This window comes from Oncorhynchus mykiss, chromosome 29, assembly GCF_057628025.1.
Source record: "Oncorhynchus mykiss isolate SJ-2025 chromosome 29, ASM5762802v1, whole genome shotgun sequence".
NCBI lineage: Eukaryota > Metazoa > Chordata > Actinopteri > Salmoniformes > Salmonidae > Oncorhynchus > Oncorhynchus mykiss.
Window position 1 is genome coordinate 11,623,211 of NC_143050.1, and position 21,045 is coordinate 11,644,255.

Below are 21,045 nucleotides of genomic sequence, written 5' to 3' on the forward strand. Positions count from 1 at the left end.
GTGTGGGTTGTAGACGCCGTCTCATGCTACCACTAGAGTGAAAGCACCGCCAGCATTCAAAAGTGACCAAAACATCAGCCAGGAAGCATAGGAACTGAGAAGTTGTCTGTGTTTACCACCTGCAGAACCACTCCTTTATTGGGGGTGTCTTGCTAATTGCCTATAATTTCCACCTGTTGTCTATTCCATTTGCACAACAGCATGTGAAATGTATTGTCAATCAGTGTTGCTTCGTAAATGGACAGTTTGATTTCACAGAAGTGTGATTGACTTGGAGTTACATTGTGCTGTTTAAGTGTTCCCTTTATTTTTTTGAGCAGTGTATATATAACATATTTTGTTTTTGGCAAATGGAAAGGCTATCTGGAGAGAGAGGCTGTGTACCAACGTCCATTGTCTTTGCGGATTAAGTTAGGAATAGGTGTGAAAGAAATGGTAAAAAGTGTCGTGACTTGACTTCTAACATTAATCTGATGACTGTTATTTATCTAATCAACTAACTACAACAAATAATTTCTGGCACCACGAGAGCGGTTCTTTAAAGAGTTACCATCTTCCGATTTAAACTCTAAACGTCTGTGCCTATTAAATCTATAAACAGTCAATTTATTAGTCATAACCTCGTATCATATCATCATTCTGAACAGTCGTAACCTCCTTGTATCTGCAAAAACCCAGGCTTTACTTATGATTCAGTACTACACAAATTTGTTTGATTATTTATTTACTAAGCTAACTAAATGGTAACACAAGATAAACATACACACTTAATACATTAAAAACAGGTCCCTAGCGGACTGACCACAATATCTTGTTGCTTGTTACAAAAGACATGGAGAGGGCGAGAGAGATAGAGGGACAGAGACAGTTAACGTTGGTACATTTAGAAACTACTCTCACTTATACTTTGCACACGAACCGCCACCCGCTTGGAATAAGAAATCATGAATGTATTTATATGGAAATGCCTTGGTTCACCGTGTAACTCTCTCTGAACCGGGCCACCTTGGAAAGGGGGTTGGGCCTTTTCGCGGCACGCTTGTAAGGCTCTGATTGTCCAAAAGGGGTTTCTCTGTTGTTCTCCTCTACAGTTTTCTGGTATCCGGTGACTTGTTGTGTAGTCCTGAAGAGAACTACAAGTTTATTCTCCTTCCCTTCGCTCTGGAAGATGCTTCTTTGAAGATATGCTAGCCAGCCGTGTCGGTAGTTCCCAGTGGGGTGATGAGAGTAGAGTAATATGATGATTTTAAAAGAGTAGTAGAATGTTCCCACTTAACTTCGCTTTTCTAGATACTTTATTTAGGACAGCTAATCAGCCGTACCAATGATTGTCCGGGAGGTGACTTTATCGTCTCTACCTCGTGTTGAGATTCAGAGTTCAAACCACTTGAAACGTGAGCTGCAGTTCTACATCTCTCTGGTCTAATATGTTTATTTTTAACCCATCATTTTATACAATTTGTTCAAAGGGGCGGTTCCGTCAGGCTGACACGCTCTCTGACCTCACTCAAGGGGGTGGTGAGTACTTACTGTGCACAGTTATAGAAACAATTTATTTTTAAAGTTTCTAAAATCAGACACCTATCTTAACAAAAACACTTTATATATCATGCACAACGCAGAGGATGGAATCTTCGCACATGTACAGTAGTATGTATACTTTCCAAGTTACAGTAGTTCCTTTATAAAATGTTTAATGACATCACAAAATAACACACAATATGACATTATTGTTCTTTAAAGCATCTCTGACCATTCCCCATGTTCTATGTTAGAAATATTGTTCCAGTATTTACTTTAGAATGTGTTAGTGTTTCTGCGGGAAAAGTCTGTGAAACAGGAGCACATTCCTGCGCTGAATTTGGAGAGGGAAAACGTAATCTTTTCTCCTTGATTTACAACAGGGGTGTGAGGTGTTAACCCCCACCAGTCCCCCCCCCCCCCTCCCCCTTTGCGTGTGAGAGAGGGTCTGGTTGAAGTTATTTATTGCAAAGCAGATCTGACCTACTAGGATCCTCACAGGACAGTTATGGCAAAAGTTTCGAAATACTTTTCTGTTTGTGATTTAAAAATTCTGACAAATGAGCCGTGTAAAATACAAACATTTAGGAAAAGTCAGGGAAGGAGCAGGACAGAGCTTTTTTGGGGGGCTGATTTTTTTAAATTTACAAAATCAAATGTCAGTGGCCGTTGGCCTATAGTGGTTCTAGTGTTAATCAGGCATTGGGCCGCCATGAGACGCCAGAACCACTTCAACGCTCCTTGGCATAATTGCTTAATGAACTCAGGAACCACACCTGTGTGGAAGCACGTCCTTTCAATATACTTTGTATCCCTCGTTTACGCAAGTGTTTCCTTTATTTTGACAGTTACCTGGTCTGATGAACTTATAGTAACAATGCAAGGCAGATAGTGAAGGTGAAGAGGATGTCACCATTCATTTTTCTCTACATCAACATCCCAAATCCAAGTTGATTACAATCTAATTTCATTATTAAACGCCCGCACAAGTAGAAATTCACTTTTTTGAAGCTGAAAGACGACGGCCAGAGCTTACCCATGATGTTACACAACGATTTAAGTCAATTAAAGGAATCGTTTTAGTCAAATTATGATATATTTTGGCTTAAAGTGACACATCTGAACTGCCCAGTTCGTGCAAATCCCTGTGAATGCAGTGTCACACTGATCAACTCTATGTGAAGGAGATGTGTTGCACTGCATGAGGCAAATGGTGGTTACACCAGATACTGTCTGGTTTTCTGATCCATGCCGCTACCTTTTTTAAAGGTGTCTGTGACCAACAGATGCATATCTGTATATCTGATGTAGTTTTCTCTAAATCAATGCTTATGACAAATCCAGCTCCATAACCAGCCATAGAGCTAGCTGGCTAATCTTTTGAATACCGTGTAGTTAAAAAAAAGCTATCCAAAGTCAAACCGATTCTGCCATGGCAAAATTTGTGAAATCATTTGGCTAGATCGTCCCACCTGCAAACATACACAAGAGACACCCACAACAAACCACACCCCAAAACCAACTCACATTTAAATTCCACTAGAATTTGAATCTGTTTTAATTCATGGCTGCTAGCATTTCCTAATGAACCAAATCTAAAACGAGGCCAAATCAGGAAGTGCAGTCACCCTTTAAATGTATGGAAACAGATGAAGCCTACTCCTAATGTTCAATTCAATCGAACTCACATTGCCGTATTTATGCAGTATAGCTCTTTTTTTTACCATAGGCAAACAGTCACAGAATGCTTTGGGGTACTGGGTTCTGGATACTATTACCATTCCAAGGCCATGTCCATCAAAACTGAACCTGTGATTTACCTTCCTTTCATCTGACCTATTGGCTAGGGAACCATTTGTAAGAAAAACTCAAAAGATGCCTGTTCTCAGTTAGAATAAAGGAAGTCCACTATATTCTTTATGCAACTTCACCCACTCCCAAACTCAAACCAGGGTGGGACAGAAATCCTCCGCTCAGCCCCTCTACTTTAGCTATTTCCTCCCAGTATCATTGGACCAATAGCAGACTGTCAGGTGACCTGTATTTCACACTGCCAGTAGTATTCACTGATTGGGCCCCCATCCTTCTCATATCAAACTCATGTGATCTCAGGCTTGAAGAGAATATGTTGAGATAACTTCTGAATCAGCTAAACACTCCTGAAGCAAGGCTGATGGGAGGAGCAATAGGAGGACGGCTCATTGTAATGTCTGGAATGGAATAAATGGAACGGTATCAAACACATCAAACATATGGAAACCACATTTGACTCAGTTCCATTAATTCCATTCCAGCCATTACAATGAGCCCGTCCTCTTATAGCTCCTCCCAACATCCTCCACTATCCTGAAGAAAATGGTATTGAGAAGGTTATAAAGCAGAAGTTATCTTTTTTTTTTTTTTTTTTTACATCTGTCATGTTCTGACCTTAGTTCCTTTGATTTGTCTTTGTTTTAGTATGGTCAGGGTGTGAGTTGGGTGGGTTGTCTATGTTCCGTTTTCTATGTTGTGTTTGCGTTTGGCCTGGTATGGTTCTCAACCAGAGGCAGGTGTCGTTAGTTGTCTCTGATTGAGAATCATACTTAGGTAGCCTTTTCCCACTTGTGTTTTGTGGGTATTTAATTTCCGTGTCTGTGTGTTCCACACGGAACTGTTTCGGTTGGTTATTTCACGTGTCCTTTATTGTTTTGTTTCAGTGTTCGATTGTTTTAATAAAGAGCATGAACACGTACCACGCTGCGCATTGGTCCTCCGATCCTTACTACTCCTCCTCGTCAGAGGAAGACAGCCTGTAAATCTGTATTTTGGATGTAAATGTTATAGAAGTATCAATACACTTGAGTGATTTGACTTTCTGCAGTATGAAGGCAATACAGTATACAGTTGAAGTTGGAAGTTTACATACACTTAGGTTGGAGTCATTAAAACTTGTTTTTCAACCACTCCACAAATGTCTTGTTAACAAACTATAGTTTCGGCAAGTTGGTTAGGACATCTACTTTGTGCATGACACAAGTCATTTTTCTAACAATTGTTTACAGACAGATTATTTCACTTATAATTCACTGTATCACAATTCCAGTGGGTCAGAAGTTTACATACACTAAGTTGACTGTGCCTTTAAACAGCTTGGAAAATTCAAGAAAACTATGTCATGGCTTTAGAAGCTTCTGATAGGCTAATTGACATCATTTGAGTCAATTGGAGGTGTTCCTGTGGATGTATTTCAAGGCCTACCTTCAAACTCAGTGCCTCTTTGCTTGACATTATGAGAAAATCAAAAGAAATCATCCAAGACCTACACAAGGCCTACAATTTCCAACGCCTGAAGGTACCACGTTCATCTGTACAAACAATAGTACGCAAGTATAAACACCATGGGACCATGCAGCCGTCATTCCGCTCAGGAAGGAGACGCGTTCTGTCTCCTAGAAATGAATGTACTTTGGTGTGAAAAGTGCAAATCAATCCCAGAACAACAGCAAATGATATTGTGAAGATGCTGGAGGAAACAGGTGCAAAAGGATCTATATCCACAGTAAAACGAGTCCTTTACCGACATAACCTGAAAGGCCGCTCAGCAAGGAAGAAGCCACTGCTCCAAAACAGTCATAAAAAAGTCAGACTACGGTTTGCAACTGCACATGGGGACAAAGATTGTATTTTTTGGAGAAATGTTTTCTGGTCTGATGAAACAAAAATAGAACTGTTTGGCCATAATGTCCATCGCTATGTGTGGAGGAAAAAGGGGGAGGCTTGCAAGCCGAAGACACCATCCCAACCATGAAGCACAGGGGTGGCAGCATCATGTTGTGGGGTGCTTTTCTGCAGGAGGGTCTGGTGCACTTCACAAAATAGATGGCATCATGAGGGAGGAAAGTTATGTGGATATATTGAAGCAACATCTCTAGACATCAGTCAGGAAGTTAAAGCTTGGTCGCAAATGGGTCTTCCAAATGGACAAAGACCCCAAGCATACTTCCAAAGTTGTGGCAAAATGTCTTAAGGACAACAAAGTCAAGGTATTGGAGTGGCGTCACAAAGCCCTGACCTAATCCCATAGAATATTCATGGGCAGAACTGAAATAGCATGTGCGAGCAAGCGTTTGCGAGGCCTACAAACCTGACTCAGTTACACCAGCTCTGTCAGGAGTAATGGGCCATAATTCACCCAACTTATTGTGGGAAGCTTGTGGAAGGCTTCCCGAAACGTTTGACCCAAGTTAAACAATTTAAAGGAAATGCTACCAAATCATAATTGAGTGTATGTAAACTTCTGACCCACTGGGAATGTGATGAAAGAAATAAAAGCTGAAAGAAATCTTTCTCTCAACTAATTATTCTGACATTTCACATAAAATAAAGTGGTGATCCTAACTGACCTAAGACATTGAATTATTACTAGGATTAAATGTCAGGAATTGTGAAAAACTGAGTTTAAATGTATTTGGCTAAGGTGTATGTAAAACTTCCGACTTCAACTGTATATACAAACACCCCCGGCACAGCTCTGTATAGAGAACAGCTTGAGTCGCACAAAATGGAATATAATGTGGCAGATCATGTCCGGAGTGACACAATTTCATGTGTACAACATCTAAAGATCTACATCTCTGTACTGAACGTGTCCGTTTCTAACAGGACGTATTTGAGTGTTTTTTGGAGCTTTCGTTCGTTTTTACATTTTTTTGTCCCCACGCTGCAGACCGAGGATGAAGAAGTAAATCGCTGTTTGGGGTACGTTTCTCAAAAACACGTCAAATCACAAAAAAAAGTGTCTGGACAACTATAACAGATTTGGTTGTAAAAAAAGTGAACTTTTCCGTCTTAACCTGGTGCCTGAAAATGGCTTTAATGTTTGAGAAGCATCTGAGAATCCATTTAAAAAAAAAACTTAATTTAACTAGGCAAGTCAGTTAAAGAACAAATTATTATTTTCAATGACGGCCTAGGAACAGTGGGTTAACTGCCTTGTTCAGGGGCAGAATGACAGATTTGTACCTTGTCAGCTCGGGGATTTGATCTTGCAACCTTTCGGTTACTAGTCCAACGCTCTGAAGACAGATGAAGACAGATGAAGTAAGAGTTCACGTGCCTGTCTGAGTGGAGGGTACACTTTAGCTCACCCATTTGGCAATTCAAAGAAAAACAACAACAAACTAGGAAATTGATTGCACTTAGCACAGTAACTAGAAATGCTGTTTATTATTGCATTTGCTGCACTGTTCCACATGAAAGAGACTGAGATGCAGTCCAGGTTTCTTTACAGAGCCCGTCTGGTGCACAGAGTGGTCTCTCCACGGAAGACCTTTTAAACTGTTGGGCTCTGGGATGCCATGCCCCTTTACACATGATCACACCACGGGAATTAGAGCTCTTCTACCCATCATGCCTTAGAAGAGATATTTGTGCTAATCTCTATATCATTTTCTAATTCTCTGTCCTTAATGCCAGCAAATGGAACACTAGTCACTTGAATAATGCTTACATACTGCTTTACTCATTTCATATGTATATACTGTATTCTATTCTACTATATTTTAGTCAATGCCACTCCGACATTGTTCGTCCTAATATTTATATATTTCTTAATTACATTCTTTTACTTTTAGATGTGTCTGTGTTGTGGTGAATTGTTAGATTCTACTGCACTGTTGGAGCTAGGAACACAAGCATTTCGCTACACCCCCAATAACATCTGCTAAATATGTGCATGTATGTGATTTGATTTTTTAATAGGTCTCTCTGCCCTAGCACAGCCAAAGTCCCAATTCGAGTTTGTGCAGTCTTGAGGACTTGTGCAAAGTCCTCCAAATGTCGGATGTTGATTATAATGTTGTATGTTTCAATGTAAATCATCATTAAGACTCTTTCTCTATCCCTTTCTCTGTCTCTATGTCCACTTGATTGACGCATCCTGATGCGTGAGTTCTTCAATCTGGAAACAGTAGACACTGAGAAATTATAGTCTCTCACGAATATAAAATATGTTGTAAAGAAAGGTAAACATACCTCTGAAGTCTCATTGCTGTGGCATTTGAGTTGGTTCGGAGTCAAAGACACAAATATGTCAGTAGAAAGGATGAAACTGTCATCATGGCTTCAATTATGGCTCAGGCTTTGTGTTTGATTCTGATGACTGGTTTTATTTAACAGACACACACATCCTCATGTTTAGTTTGATGGAAAGCTCTATATGCAGTGGTGAATGATGAAGTCTGTCATCTCTCACTTGGGGGGGGAACAGTTGTTGGTTCTGGATATTGTTGTCTCTTAGTCTGTAAACCATCACCATCCAAATGTGCTCTGCTAATATATTACTGTAGCTTCTTGTGATCTTTTTAGTGTGTTAGGCATCATTTTAATATAACATCCCAGGTGAGGACATGTTGAATAATAATTACTGTATAAATTAACATGCACAATGTATTCATGCATCTCAACGTGTGTCAAACATGTCAGTTTAAACATTGTTTTTGTTTGTTTGCACAAACATTTTTAAGTAAGATGCTCTAATGATAGTGATAATATAGTTGAATGAACATGAGACAATTTGAGACAAACAGATCATTTTAAATTTACTGAATTTTTTCCAATGTTTTCTCAAGTTTGGGATTTTTTAAATAATAATTAGTTGAAACAACTACATTTGTGGGTGTTGTTCTTGTTGTCTGTGCCCAGTACTAAACTTGTTTACGGCTTGGTTGTTTTCTGAGCGTGCCCGTTTCCAGTCTGAATAATAGTCTCTTCTCTGTTGTCTGTGCTTGCCAAGTAGAAAGCTCCTGCTGTGTTCATGTCTACTTTGTCATTTGTTTTCTAACCTTTCTATCAGACAATGCCAAAGAATACACTCTAGCCATCACTTTGGCAGTCGTGAGAAAACACTCTAGCCATCGCTTAGGTAGTCATGGAGCCAACGAGCTGAGTGAATATATTAGACCACCCTTGTAGGTGGGTAGGAGGGCTTTAAACCTGAAACTCCACCACTTTTCTACCTCATTTTCATAATCTCCAGCACAATACCAGTGTCAACATATGTGTAAAAAATATATAAAGTAAAAAAGTTCTACCCAATGACATCATCGAAAGTTAAAGCATTTTAAAACCATGAGGTTCACAGTGACGTGGAGAGCAAGAAAATACCCTCCCTTGGGCTACAAACTTGTTGCAAGTTTTGAAAATCACCTTTTTTTTTAATCCTGAGAAGCATTGTGACTAATCCTATTCACAGAGAAGCATTGTGACTAATCCTATTCACAGAGAAGCATTGTGACTAATCCTATTCACAGAGAAGCATTGTGACTAATCCTATTCACAGAGAAGCATTGTGACTAATCCTATTCACAGAGAAGCATTGTGACTAATCCTATTCACAGAGAAACATTGTGACTAATCCTATTCACAGAGAAGCATTGTGACTAATCCTATTCACAGAGAAGCATTGTGACTACTCCTATTCACAGAGAAGCATTGTGACTAATCCTATTCACAGAGAAGCATTGTGACTAATCCTATTCACAGAGAAGCATTGTGACTAATCCTATTCACAGAGAAGCATTGTGACTAATCCTATTCACAGAGAAGCATTGTGACTAATCCTATTCACAGAGAAGCATTGTGACTAATCCTATTCACAGAGAAACATTGTGACTAATCCTATTCACAGAGAAGCATTGTGACTACTCCTATTCACAGAGAAGCATTGTGACTAATCCTATTCACAGAGAAGCATTGTGACTAATCCTATTCACAGAGAAGCATTGTGACTAATCCTATTCACAGAGAAGCATTGTGACTAATCCTATTTGCAGAGAAGCATTGTGACTAATCCTATTCACAGAGAAGCATTGTGACTAATCCTATTCACAGAGAAGCATTGTGACTACTCCTATTCACAGAGAAGCATTGTGACTACTCCTATTCACAGATAAGCATTGTGACTAATCCTACTCACAGAGAAGCATTGTGACTACTCCTATTCACAGAGAAGCATTGTGACTACTCCTATTCACAGAGAAGTATTGTGACTAATCCTATTCACAGAGAAGCATTGTGACTACTCCTATTCACAGAGAAGCATTGTGACTAATCCTATTCACAGAGAAGCATTTTTTAGGACCTTTCTTCTTATCTTTTTAACAACAGATCATAGAAATATGCTATACACTGAGTGTACAAAACATTAGGAACACTTAGCTAAAATTGATTTGCACCCCCTTTTGCCCTCAGAACCACCACAATTTGTCGAGGAATGGACTCTACAAGGTGTCAAAAGGGTTCCACAGGCTTATGACCATGTTGGCTCATGTTGAATCATGTTGACTCCAATGCTTCCCATAGTTGTGTCAAGTTGGCTTGATGTCCCTTGGGTGGTGGAGCATTCTTGATACACACGGGAAACTGTTGAGTGTGGAAAACCCAGTAGCGTTGCAGTTTTTGACACTCAAACCGGTGCTCCTGGCACCTACTACCATACCCTGTTCAAAGGCACTTAAATATTTTGTCTTGACCATTCAGACTCTGATTGTCTCAAGGCTTAAAAATCATTCTTTAACCTGTCTCCTCCCCTTCATCTACACTGATTTAATTGGATTTAACAAGTGACGTCAATAAGTGATCATAGCTTTCACCTTAGTTCACCTGGTAAGTCTATATATTGGAAAGAGCAGGTGTTCCTAATGTTTTGTACACTCAATGTATGTAGAAACTAGTTTGGTACTGTAGATGATGAATAAGAGCTTAAAAAGTGCCAGAATTGCCCTTTAAACCTTAAAGTTGTTGATGAGGGGTGAAAAAATACAGTCCTTTTTCATTAGTGTGAGAAGTAGTGTGGACTTACATTGGGGCTCAAAAGGCTACGGGCCTGTGAAACTAACAGGAAAATGTTACTGATTAAAAAGCCACAGATCAAATATGAAAGGAAATCTATTCGGGCATTATAACTTTTTCCCCTAATTCAATCCACATTTTAGAGGGGAGGTTGAGGAGGGTGAGGAGGGTGTGGGGGAGATTGAGAGGGAGGTTGAGGAGGATGAGGAGTGTGTGGGGGAGGTTGAGAGGGAGGGTTGAGGGGCTGTTGAGGAGAGTGTGAGGGAGGCTGAGAGGGAGGTTGAAGGTAGGTTGAGTGGCTGTTGAAGGTAAGTTGAGTGGAGGTTGAGGCGGTTGAGTGGAGATTGACACGGTTGAATAGGTTGATGGCCCATTTTGAGTGGGAGGTTAGGAGGTTGAGGAGGGTTTGAATGGTGTGGGGGGGTGGGGGGGTTAAGAGGGAGGTTGGGAGAGAAGGTTGAGGGGAGGTTGAGGAGAGTGTGGGGGTCCTTTTTCGTATAGTGCAGAGCAGGTTTTAAAGCCCAAATTACTGTCTGTTTAGCCAAGTTCTGAAACCCATTAGGTGATGGCCACGTCAATGTTAGTTCCTGTATCAGACAGAAGCAGTTTATAAAATGCTTACGTCAGATGTCCTTGTCCTGTTGTCCAGTAATCTGGGTAAAACAAATCCATACACGCCCACACACAAACCCCCACCCCACCCCTCCCCACAAACCCACGCACACTGAAGAGATGTTTTTTATGATACGTTTGGAAGAGATGATCAGCCTAAATAATGGTCATATTACAGTCTGGACTGAAAGCTTGCAGACTGCCTTTATTTGATAGCATGTTACCTTGACTTTTTCACTATTTTGTTACATTATCTACACACAATACCCCATAATGACAAAGTGAAAACAGGTTTTTCGAAATTTTAGCAAAATTAAAAAAAATATAAAACAGAAATACCTTATATACATAAGTATTCAGACCCTTTGCTATGAGACTTGAAATTGAGCTCAGGTGCATCTTGTTTCCTTTGATCATCCTTGAGATGTTTCTACAACTTGATTGGGGTCCACCTGTGGTAAATTCAATTTAATGGACATGATTTGGAAAGGCACACACCTGTCGATATAAAGTACCAGAGTTGACAGTGCATGTCAGAGCAAAAATCAAGCCATGAGGTCGAACGAATTGTCTGTAGGCACAGATCTGGGGAAGGGAACCCAAGTATTTCTGCAGCATTGAAGTTCCCCAAAAACACAGTGACCTCCATCATTCTTAAATGGAAGAAATTTGGAACCACCAAGATTCTTTCTACAGCTGGCCGCCTGGCCAAACTGAGCAATCGGGGGAGAAGGGCCTTGGTCAGGGAAGTGACCAAGAACCCAATGGTCACTCTGACAGAGCTTTAATGTTCCTAAGTGGAGATGGGAGAACGTTCCAGAAGGACAACCATCTCTGCAGCACTCCACCAATCAGGCCTTTATGGTAGAGTGGCCAGACGGAAGTCACTCCTCAGTAAAACACGTGACATCCCACTTGGAGTTTTCCAAAAGGCACCTAAAGACTCTCAGACCATGAGAAACAAGATTCTCTGGTTGGATGAAACCAAAATTGAAGTCTTTGTCTTGAATGCCAAGTGTCACGTCTGGAGGAAACCTGGCACCACCAGGCTGTGGGGATGTTTTTCAGCGGCAGGGACTGGGAGACTAGTCAGGATCGAGGTAAAGATGAACGGAGTCAAGTACAGAGAGATCCTTGATGAAAACCTGCTCCAGAACTCTCAGGACCTCAGACTGGGTTCAAAGTCCACCTTCCAACAGGACAACGACCCTAAGCACACAGCAAAGACAATGCAGTAGTGGCTTCGGGACAAGTCTCTGAATGTCCTTGAGTGGCCCAGCCAGAGTCTGGACCTAAACCCGATCGAACATCTCTGGAGACACCTGAAAATACCTGTGCAGCAACTCTCCCCATCCAACCTGACAGAACTTGAGAGGATCTGCAGAAAACAATGGGAGAAACTTCCCAAATACAGGTGTGCCAAATTTGTAGCGTAATACCCAAGAACACTTGAGGCTGTTATCACTGCCAAAGGTGCTTCAACAAAGTACTGAGTAAAGGGTCTGAATACTTATGTAAATGTAATATTTCCATTTTTTATATTCAATATATTAGCAAAGATTTCTAAAAACCTGTTTTTGCTTTGTCATTAAGGGGTATTGTGTGTAGATTGATGAGGGGAAAAAACGATTTAATACATTTTAGAATGAGGCTGTAGCGTAACAAAATGTGGAGATGTAAAGGGATCTGAATACTTTCCGAAGGCACTGTACATGATGCAATTGTTTGGAATCCATAAATATGTGCTGTATATCATATTTCATGGATAAACCCTAACCCCAGTCTTTTCACTGTGAATGATTTGATATTGTACCTCTCATCAGTGTTAAGCATCGCTTAGTTAGGGATCGGCTGTTGTTCAAGGGTTAGGCTGTTGTTCAAGGGTTAGGCTGTTGTTCAAGGGTTAGGCTGTTGTTCAAGAGATAGGCTGTTGTTCAAGGGTTAGGCTGTTGTTCAAGGGTTAGGCTGTTGTTCAAGGGTTAGGCTGTTGTTCAAGAGATAGGCTGTTGTTCAAGGGTTAGGCTGTTGTTCAAGGGTTAGGCTGTTGTTCAAGGGTTAGGCTGTTGTTCAAGAGATAGGCTGTTGTTCAAGGGATAGGCTGTTGTTCAAGGGTTAGGCTGTTGTTCAAGGGTTAGGCTGTTGTTCAAGAGATAGGCTGTTGTTCAAGGGATAGGCTGTTGTTCAAGGGTTAGGCTGTTGTTCAAGGGTTAGGCTTTTTGTTCATGGGATAGGCTGTTGTTCAAGGGATAGGCTTTTGTTCAAGGGATAGGCTGTTGTTCAAGGGATAGGCTGTTGTTCAAGGGTTAGGCTGTTGTTCAAGGGTTAGGCTGTTGTTCAAGGGTTAGGCTGTTGTTCAAGGGTTAGGCTGTTGTTCAAGGGTTAGGCTGTTGTTCAAGGGTTAGGCTGTTGTTCAAGGGTTAGGCTGTTGTTCAAGGGATAGTCTGTTGTTCAAGGGACTAGAGAAATGTTTAAGATGAAATCAGTTTGCTAATATGGGTGATTGTTAATGGGACAATTGATGGCTACAGCAATCAAACTAGTAGTAGTAGTTTAAAGGATAATACAAAAACTATGGTGCACATTAATGTTATAAACTGTAGTTCACATTAATGTTATAAACTGTAGTTCACATTAATGTTATAAACTGTAGTTCACATTAATGTTATAAACTGTAGTTCACATTAATGTTATAAACTGTAGTTCACATTAATGTTATAAACTGTAGTTCACATTAATGTTATAAACTGTAGTTCACATTAATGTTATAAACTGTAGTTCACATTAATGTTATAAACTGTAGTTCACATTAATGTTATAAACTGTAGTTCACATTAATGTTGTAAACTGTGGTGCACATTAAAGTTATAAACTGTGGTGCGCTTTAATGTTATAAACTGTGGTGTGCATTAATATTATAAACTGTGGTGTGCATTAATATTATAAAGTTATCGTTCTATTTATTGTTATTATTATTGTCATTGCGATGACAGACTTTTTGTCCATATAGCCCATGTCTAATTACGGGCTCATCCTCATCAGACCTATGTCACTAGATTAATCGCATTTGTTCTAGGATCTGTTCACTCCACCATAATATGCTACCTGGAGAGTTCTGCTTTGAAGTGCCGTGTGCTATTAGTCCTGCTACTGGTAGAGCTGCCTGTTGTCTAGACTTCAAATTCCATCACATTGTAGAAGAAAAGTGTTGTAGCTTTAATGCAGAGGATGTGCGTAGAACACGTAGGTGAATATTGACCGAACTTATAACACTGCTGTCTTCATATGAGCCGTTTCTGAGCTTTAAGGCTGGCAGAGAGCGTGGTCATTATGTATGGCTGGTGACATCACCTAAAGGTGCTAACCACAACATGGATTTCTCATTGAAACCAGATCTGCACCATAAGAGACTGTTCAGTTGTTGCTTATTACCAATACCAACACTCTTCTTCTGTATTAGGGATGAAGGAAAGGTGACACAGAGGAAGTAGATCGTTTCTATCCACCATTCACCCCAAAAGGAAGATTGTAACGAGCATAAAATGAAAGGTTTTGTCTCAATTTCACTTTTTAAAGAGGAAATCTGTAGTTTAAACAACAAAGCAGCCACCCTTCCACTGTTTTTGATAACAGCTGAGAGATGGGGTTGGTGAAATGTAACCACTCTCATATATGTATCAGAGAGTTATAAATGCAAAGACTGACCATCCATGAAGTCAAAGTATAGTTTTAACCATGTTTTGAGGCTATATAGTGTTTGTTTACATGTACACTGTTTGTATTAGTATTTATTAAGGATCCCATGAATTTTTGCCAAGGCAGGAGCTACTCTTCCTAGGGTTTATTATGGATCCCCATTAGTTCCTGCCAAGTTGGGAGCCAGGCCTACTCACTGGGGAGCCAGGCCCAGTCAATCAAAATGTATTTCCCCACAAAAGGGCATTATTACAGACAGAAATAATCAGTACATTTAAATCAAACTTTCCTGTCTGTCATCTTCAAACCTTCTTACGACAGTTTCCTGTCTGTCATCTTCAAACCTTCTTACAACAGTTTCGTCTGTCATCTTCAAACCTTCTTACAACAGTTTCGTCTGTCATCTTCAAACCTTCTTACAACAATTTTGTCTGTCATCTTCAAACCTTCTTACAACAATTTCCAGTCTTCAAACTTGGATTATCGTTGTGTTTTTTTTAAATGTGCAGTTCCTACTTACACTACTAGTACCAGGGAAACATAGCTGGAAACGTGTGCTCCCTCGTTGTCTCTACAGACCCAAGAGAATATCAAAGATAAAAAAATATTCCTTAATATATAACTCACAATAACTCTAGTATATATAACTCACAATAACTCTATTCTCCCTAGATAATATTGCACTATTACTCAGTTTGTGTATCAGACATGCTCCCTAAATAAGTAAGTCTCAAAGTAGCTTAAATGCTTTGTATCAGACAAGTTCCTAATATTTTAACTTCAGGGCTATTTAGCGATCTAAAATTAAGCTTCAAAAGATAATATTTAGTTTGAATGTTCTGCCAGGTTGATTGATCTGCCAAAGTTAATAAGCGTGTATTTTTAATCTAAGAGGGCTACTGGATTTAGACAGTTCCATTAAACACACACAATCTCCACCCAGAAAAAAAAAGCTCCTTCCTGTGTTGGTCATTTCTGCTTTAAGTTTCCTTTGGCTCCATCCTGCCGCGACACTGTGGTATCTTAAGATGTGGATAAGCACCACTAATCTACGTCTGGTCTGAATTGGATCCCAAGTGGGTGGGTGGAGGGGCGTCGACCCCAGTTATTGCTCTTTCCTCCTCCTTTTCACACCCTCAGCACACTATAGGTTCTTTTGTGGTGTTACAAATTAAACAAGCTAACACGTACCACCTGCTAAATTACTGTCCATGGAATTCATTATGAATTCCCTCTATTGTGCATATTCCAGCACCTCTAAGGCTCTTAATCCAACACTGGTGGAGGTGTGGGTTTTTGGAACACCTACATGGTACCTTGAAGATCCCTATTAACATAGTGTCTGGGTGCCAGGTAGTTAATACATATTGAAGATCCCTATTAACATAGTGTCTGGGTGCCAGGTGATGAATATGTATTGAGGATTCCTATTAATTCACATAGTGTCTGGGTGCCAGGTGATGAATATGTATTGAGGATTTCTATTAATTAACATAGTGTCTGGGTGCCAGGTGATGAATATGTATTGGGCCAGATGATTGTTTCCTCCATCTCTCTCTCTCTCTACTGGATCTCTTCCATCCATAGTAAAGATCAACACAGAGTCAGCTACCCAAAATAACTTTTAGTTCACTATAGTAACTCTGATTATAGCCATACCAGTCTCGTTTTCGTACTGTACATTTAGAGAAAAGTACAGGTATGTCCTCTGTGGCTCAGTTGTTGACCTCTGTAGCTCAGTTGTTGACCTCTGTAGCTCCGTTGTGGACCTCTGTAGCTCAGTTGTGGACCTCTGTAGCTCCGTTGTGGACCTCTGTAGCTCCGTTGTGGACCTCTGTAGCTCAGTTGTGGACCTCTGTAGCTCCGTTGTGGACCTCTGTAGCTCCGTTGTGGACCTCTGTAGCTCCGTTGTGGACCTCTGTAGCTCCGTTGTGGACCTCTGTAGCTCCGTTGTGGACCTCTGTAGCTCAGTTGTGGACCTCTGTAGCTCCGTTGTGGACTTCTGTAGCTCCGTTGTGGACCTCTGTAGCTCCGTTGTGGACCTCTGTAGCTCCGTTGTGGACCTCTGTAGCTCCGTTGTGGACCTCTGTAGCTCCGTTGTGGACCTCTGTAGCTCCGTTGTGGACCTCTGTAGCTCCGTTGGCAGAGCATGGTGCTTGCAACGCCAGGATAGAGGGTGTTCAATTCCCTGGACCATGACTGCAAGCCACTTTGGATAAAAACGTCTGCTAAAAATCTTCAGGACAACGAATTGAGTTAAATCACATTTGTTCTTCTGTGAGCTCATTTCACTGAGACAGAGCCAGTTGGCCTTAACATTATTATTTCAATATCTTGCTGTATGTTTTATTTTTGATTAGTTCTGAAGAGGGGAAACATCACACACACAAAGTTTAGTGTACAAGTCACATATTCCTCCTTCAATTGGATTTACATGTCATTTAGTGTTGTGATTTTTCAGCAGACAGTCAGAAGGTTTGCGTAAGGGGTTTATTCATCATAGATGTGTAAGTATGTCTCCAGTTTTAAAAGACGTACTGTATACCGTACACTAACAATAGAGTGCGGGACATTAGAGTGCGGGACAATAGAGTGCGGGACAATAGAGTGCGGGACAATAGAGTGCGGGACATTCACTCCTGCAACATTGACTATTTGGCCTGTGCGTAATAGGCATGTAAATCGCACATGTTGGATCTGTTGGATAAAACAGAGGACTTTCAAGTTAACATTTAAATGGTAATTCAATCTCTTTTGTTCAGTTTTGCGTAGTGGTGTGTCCCATTGGTAAACGTTATACCGAGCTGACGTCATCTGAACGCGTAGCTACCCTCCCCCTGCTTGTGAGCTAAAGCAATTATCCTTTGGAACAAGTGCTGTGGTTAAATAATATGGTGTTACTGTATTTTCTTATTAAAACCATAAACCGTTCTTGAGATCTGAGACCTTGGACTATGACTTGGGCCAGTGCGTCAGGGTGAAGGCATGTTGAATATGTTATCTGTGCTGTGGAGAATGTGGGCCAGTTGGTCTTGTTGGATCTCAGTGGAAGGTGTGTAATCAAATCAAATCAAATCACATTTGCTTGGTCACATGCACCGAATACAACCGGTTTAGACCTTTCTGTGAAATGCTTACTTTTACAAGCCCTTAATCAACAATGCAGCTGTAGCCCCTGATCCTTGTGGGGGTTATCGATATGAGGCATCCAGCTACGTATGGCCTGGCTTCAGACTGGAGGGATAAGTCCACACAGCCACCAGCAAATGAAAAACAGAGGGAGAGTTGTACAGCACGTTGAAACTCTATTCTCATCACACTCACATTGTGATTCACAATTTCCCCGTCTAAGCCATATCACATTTGAATAGGTTGATAAAATGCATGCAATAAGTCAAAAAAAAAATTAAACCAGGCACTTCCAAAGCTTTGATGGTATCTCAAATCCTCATCATCCATGGATGCCTGACTTTGACGTGTCTAAACTGAAACCCTGATGGAAGAGCCTTCCCTTCATCATGTCTGGTCAGGTCACCACTCACCAGTGTGTTTTTAGATAGAACTCTAAACATTATCTTTATGAGAGGCTGCACTGTGCCTGGACTCTAATTAGAGCAGGTTGCTCAGCGCTGACAGACATCATTATGTTGTTTGGCTTGTGTGTGATGTCACTGCTGGCTGGGGCCTTCCTGCAGATGCAGCCAGGGGGAAAGCTGAGGGGACGGTGTCTGTGTGTTCCAATCGCTGCTGTCAGGAATAGCCCTTTTCCCAGCCGGGCCTCTTATCTTCAGGGTGGACACACCAAGGGAAGCTTCCACATTGATCACTGAGCCTGTCTTCAGGAATGGGAAACAGAAAGGCAATTTTTCTCACGCTGTCTATCAGCTTCCTATATTATATCACCCATCAGTCAGTTAGTGATCTGTTAACCCATTGTCATAACATCGGTTTTGGCAGGTCATGTGTACTATCTCCTCCTGTCTCTACACACAATTGATACTCTGTAATGGAAGAATCTTATCGGACTTGTACAAACACGGTCCAGACTAGTTCAGATATCTGAGAAGTAAACAGATCATTCCTCATTGGTAGCTGTGCAAGTTGCACACTGTGACATGTAGGTTGTTGTTTTTCATTAAGCTGTAACCCCTACTTTGGTGACAACAAAAGACAGGCGATGAATAATATCCATTTATCTCTCTCTCTCTGTCATCCTTCTAGGGCCTCCAGGAAAACGGGGAAGGATGGGAAGACGAGGCGACTCTGGTAACCAGTCTCTCTTAGTTCCTTTGTTCCCTCAGTGTGTTCAGTGCTTATCGTCCTGAGCAGTGTGTTAATGTGTATGTTTATGTGAGCCAGAGGGTAGAGTGTATCAAAGTGACAGATCTGAGTGAACTGTACAGTACCTCCCTACAGTCCCTGGTTGCAGACAGCCGGGGGGAGATTTGACAGTGTGCAGCTGCTGCAGGCTTCTGAATGACTTTTCACCCTACCAGTGTTGCCTGCCTGGTGGCCTCACTTTTCTCTCTTTCATCTGAAGGAATCCATCCATTCTCAGGAATAATTATACACAGACTTCTGTACTCTTCAAATCGTTTCAGCGATGCCTACGGACAGAGGACTGCAAAGGGCTGTTGTGGAACTACACCATTAAAAAGGGGGATGTCCACTGCTATAATTGGGTTATTTCTTATCGCATTCTTAGTGTTCAGTTCAGTTTGCTTGGAATGTTCTTTGACATTTGTAATATCAGGAATTTTGGCAATTCTGACCTGTTTTTTTTCAAGCCCTATCACAGCATCCTTAGCCAGAGTTCACAGGCCATTCATGATATGATAATTGAAACACCTTATTTGAAAATGCGAGAAGAAAAAATCCCCAAATAATCAAGAACACCTTGCTATAGTGTTACAAAATGTCCTTGATGATTTAGCAAGGTTGTAGTGCAGATGTCTGAACTTTCCCCCTAGGAGTGTACTCCTCCCCATGAAGATTAAAGAGTGTGACCTTGAGAAGAAACTAAACTACACTACATCAGATACATACAGACATCTGTAATCTGGACAGTAGCCTGAACTCCCCTTGTGCAGACCAGAGACAGATCTCATCCATAATGTATAGTGGTGGGTGGCGTTGGAGATAAATAACAAGGGTAAATCACAATCTCATCTCATCACTACATTCTCACGTCATGGCTGGCCCAAGGGGTCTGCCTATATCTGAAATATGTGGCTTCTACATGTCAGTTCAGCCCTTGACAGTGCAGAACACACATGCAACTTACCTAGGGGGATGGAGAGAATAGTTGCCTCTTTTTTTCTGTTCAGGGGATTGAGTAGGGCTACTCCACTGGCTCCAAGCCCCCAGCCCAGCGACATACATCTCCATAAAAAACAGCCTTCTGGCTTCTGTCTGCTGAGATGACTCCACTCCACTCCTGACTCATAAAGGGTCTTCCTGGACCAGCATAGTTCCTCAGTGGCACATTCCATTAGCAACAACAAATGTCTTATGACCATCATTACTAGTCTGTGGTGACCTAAATGCCAGAACAGGACAGGAACCTGACACTCTCAGCACACAGGGGGACAAACACCTACCTGGAGGTGACAGTATTCCCTCCCAAATATGCCCCCCTAGACACAGCTATGACAAAACAACCAACAAAAACTTGTCACAACTCCTGTAGCTCTGTCGCACGCTGGATCTGTACATAGTCAATGGTAGTCTTCGAGAAGACTTCTATGGTAGGTACACCTACAGCTCATCCCATGGCAGTAGTACTGTAGATTACTTTATCACTGACCTCAACCGAGAGTCTTTCAGAGCGTTCACAGTCAGCCCACTGACACCCCTTTCAAATCACAACAAAATCACAGTCTACCTGAACAAAGCAACACTCAATCATGAGGCATCAAAGCCAAGGGAACTGAACAATATTACGAATAGCTATAGCTGGAAGGAAAGTAGTGTAGAAACATACCAAAAAACAATTAGGCGACAACAAATTAAATCCTTTTTAGACAACTTCCTTGACAAAACATTTCACTGTAATAGTGAAGGTGTAAACTTGACAGTAGAAAACCTAAACATTATATTTTACCTTTAAGCTTCCCTATCAAATCTTAAAATGTCAAGCAGACAACCTAAGAAAATGGAAAACAATGACAATTGGTTTGATGGAGAATGCAAACACCACAAGAAAGAAATTGAGAAATCTATCCAACCAAAAACAAAGAGGCCCAGAAAACCAGAGCCTACGCCTTTACTGTGGTGAATCATTAAAATAATAGAGAAATACACAACAGAAAAAGAAGGAACAGCACGTCTTCTGGGAAAATTGTAACACACTAAACAAAAAACAACACAAAGAATCGCTAACAGCAGATT

General features: G+C 41.0%; 1 protein-coding gene across 6 annotated transcripts in view; it reads left to right on the plus strand.

Annotated features, from left to right (window-relative positions):
- The window catches only part of LOC110510209 (uncharacterized), a 98,060-nt gene that overhangs the window by 45,683 nt on the left and 31,332 nt on the right, over nucleotides 1–21,045 (plus strand). For all 6 annotated transcript variants that reach the window (XM_090226516.1, XM_090226514.1, XM_090226515.1 and 3 more), the window contains exon 3: nucleotides 18,877–18,921. The gene's annotated coding sequence lies outside the window, so the exon portion shown is untranslated. The remainder of the gene's footprint in view (nucleotides 1–18,876; nucleotides 18,922–21,045) is intronic.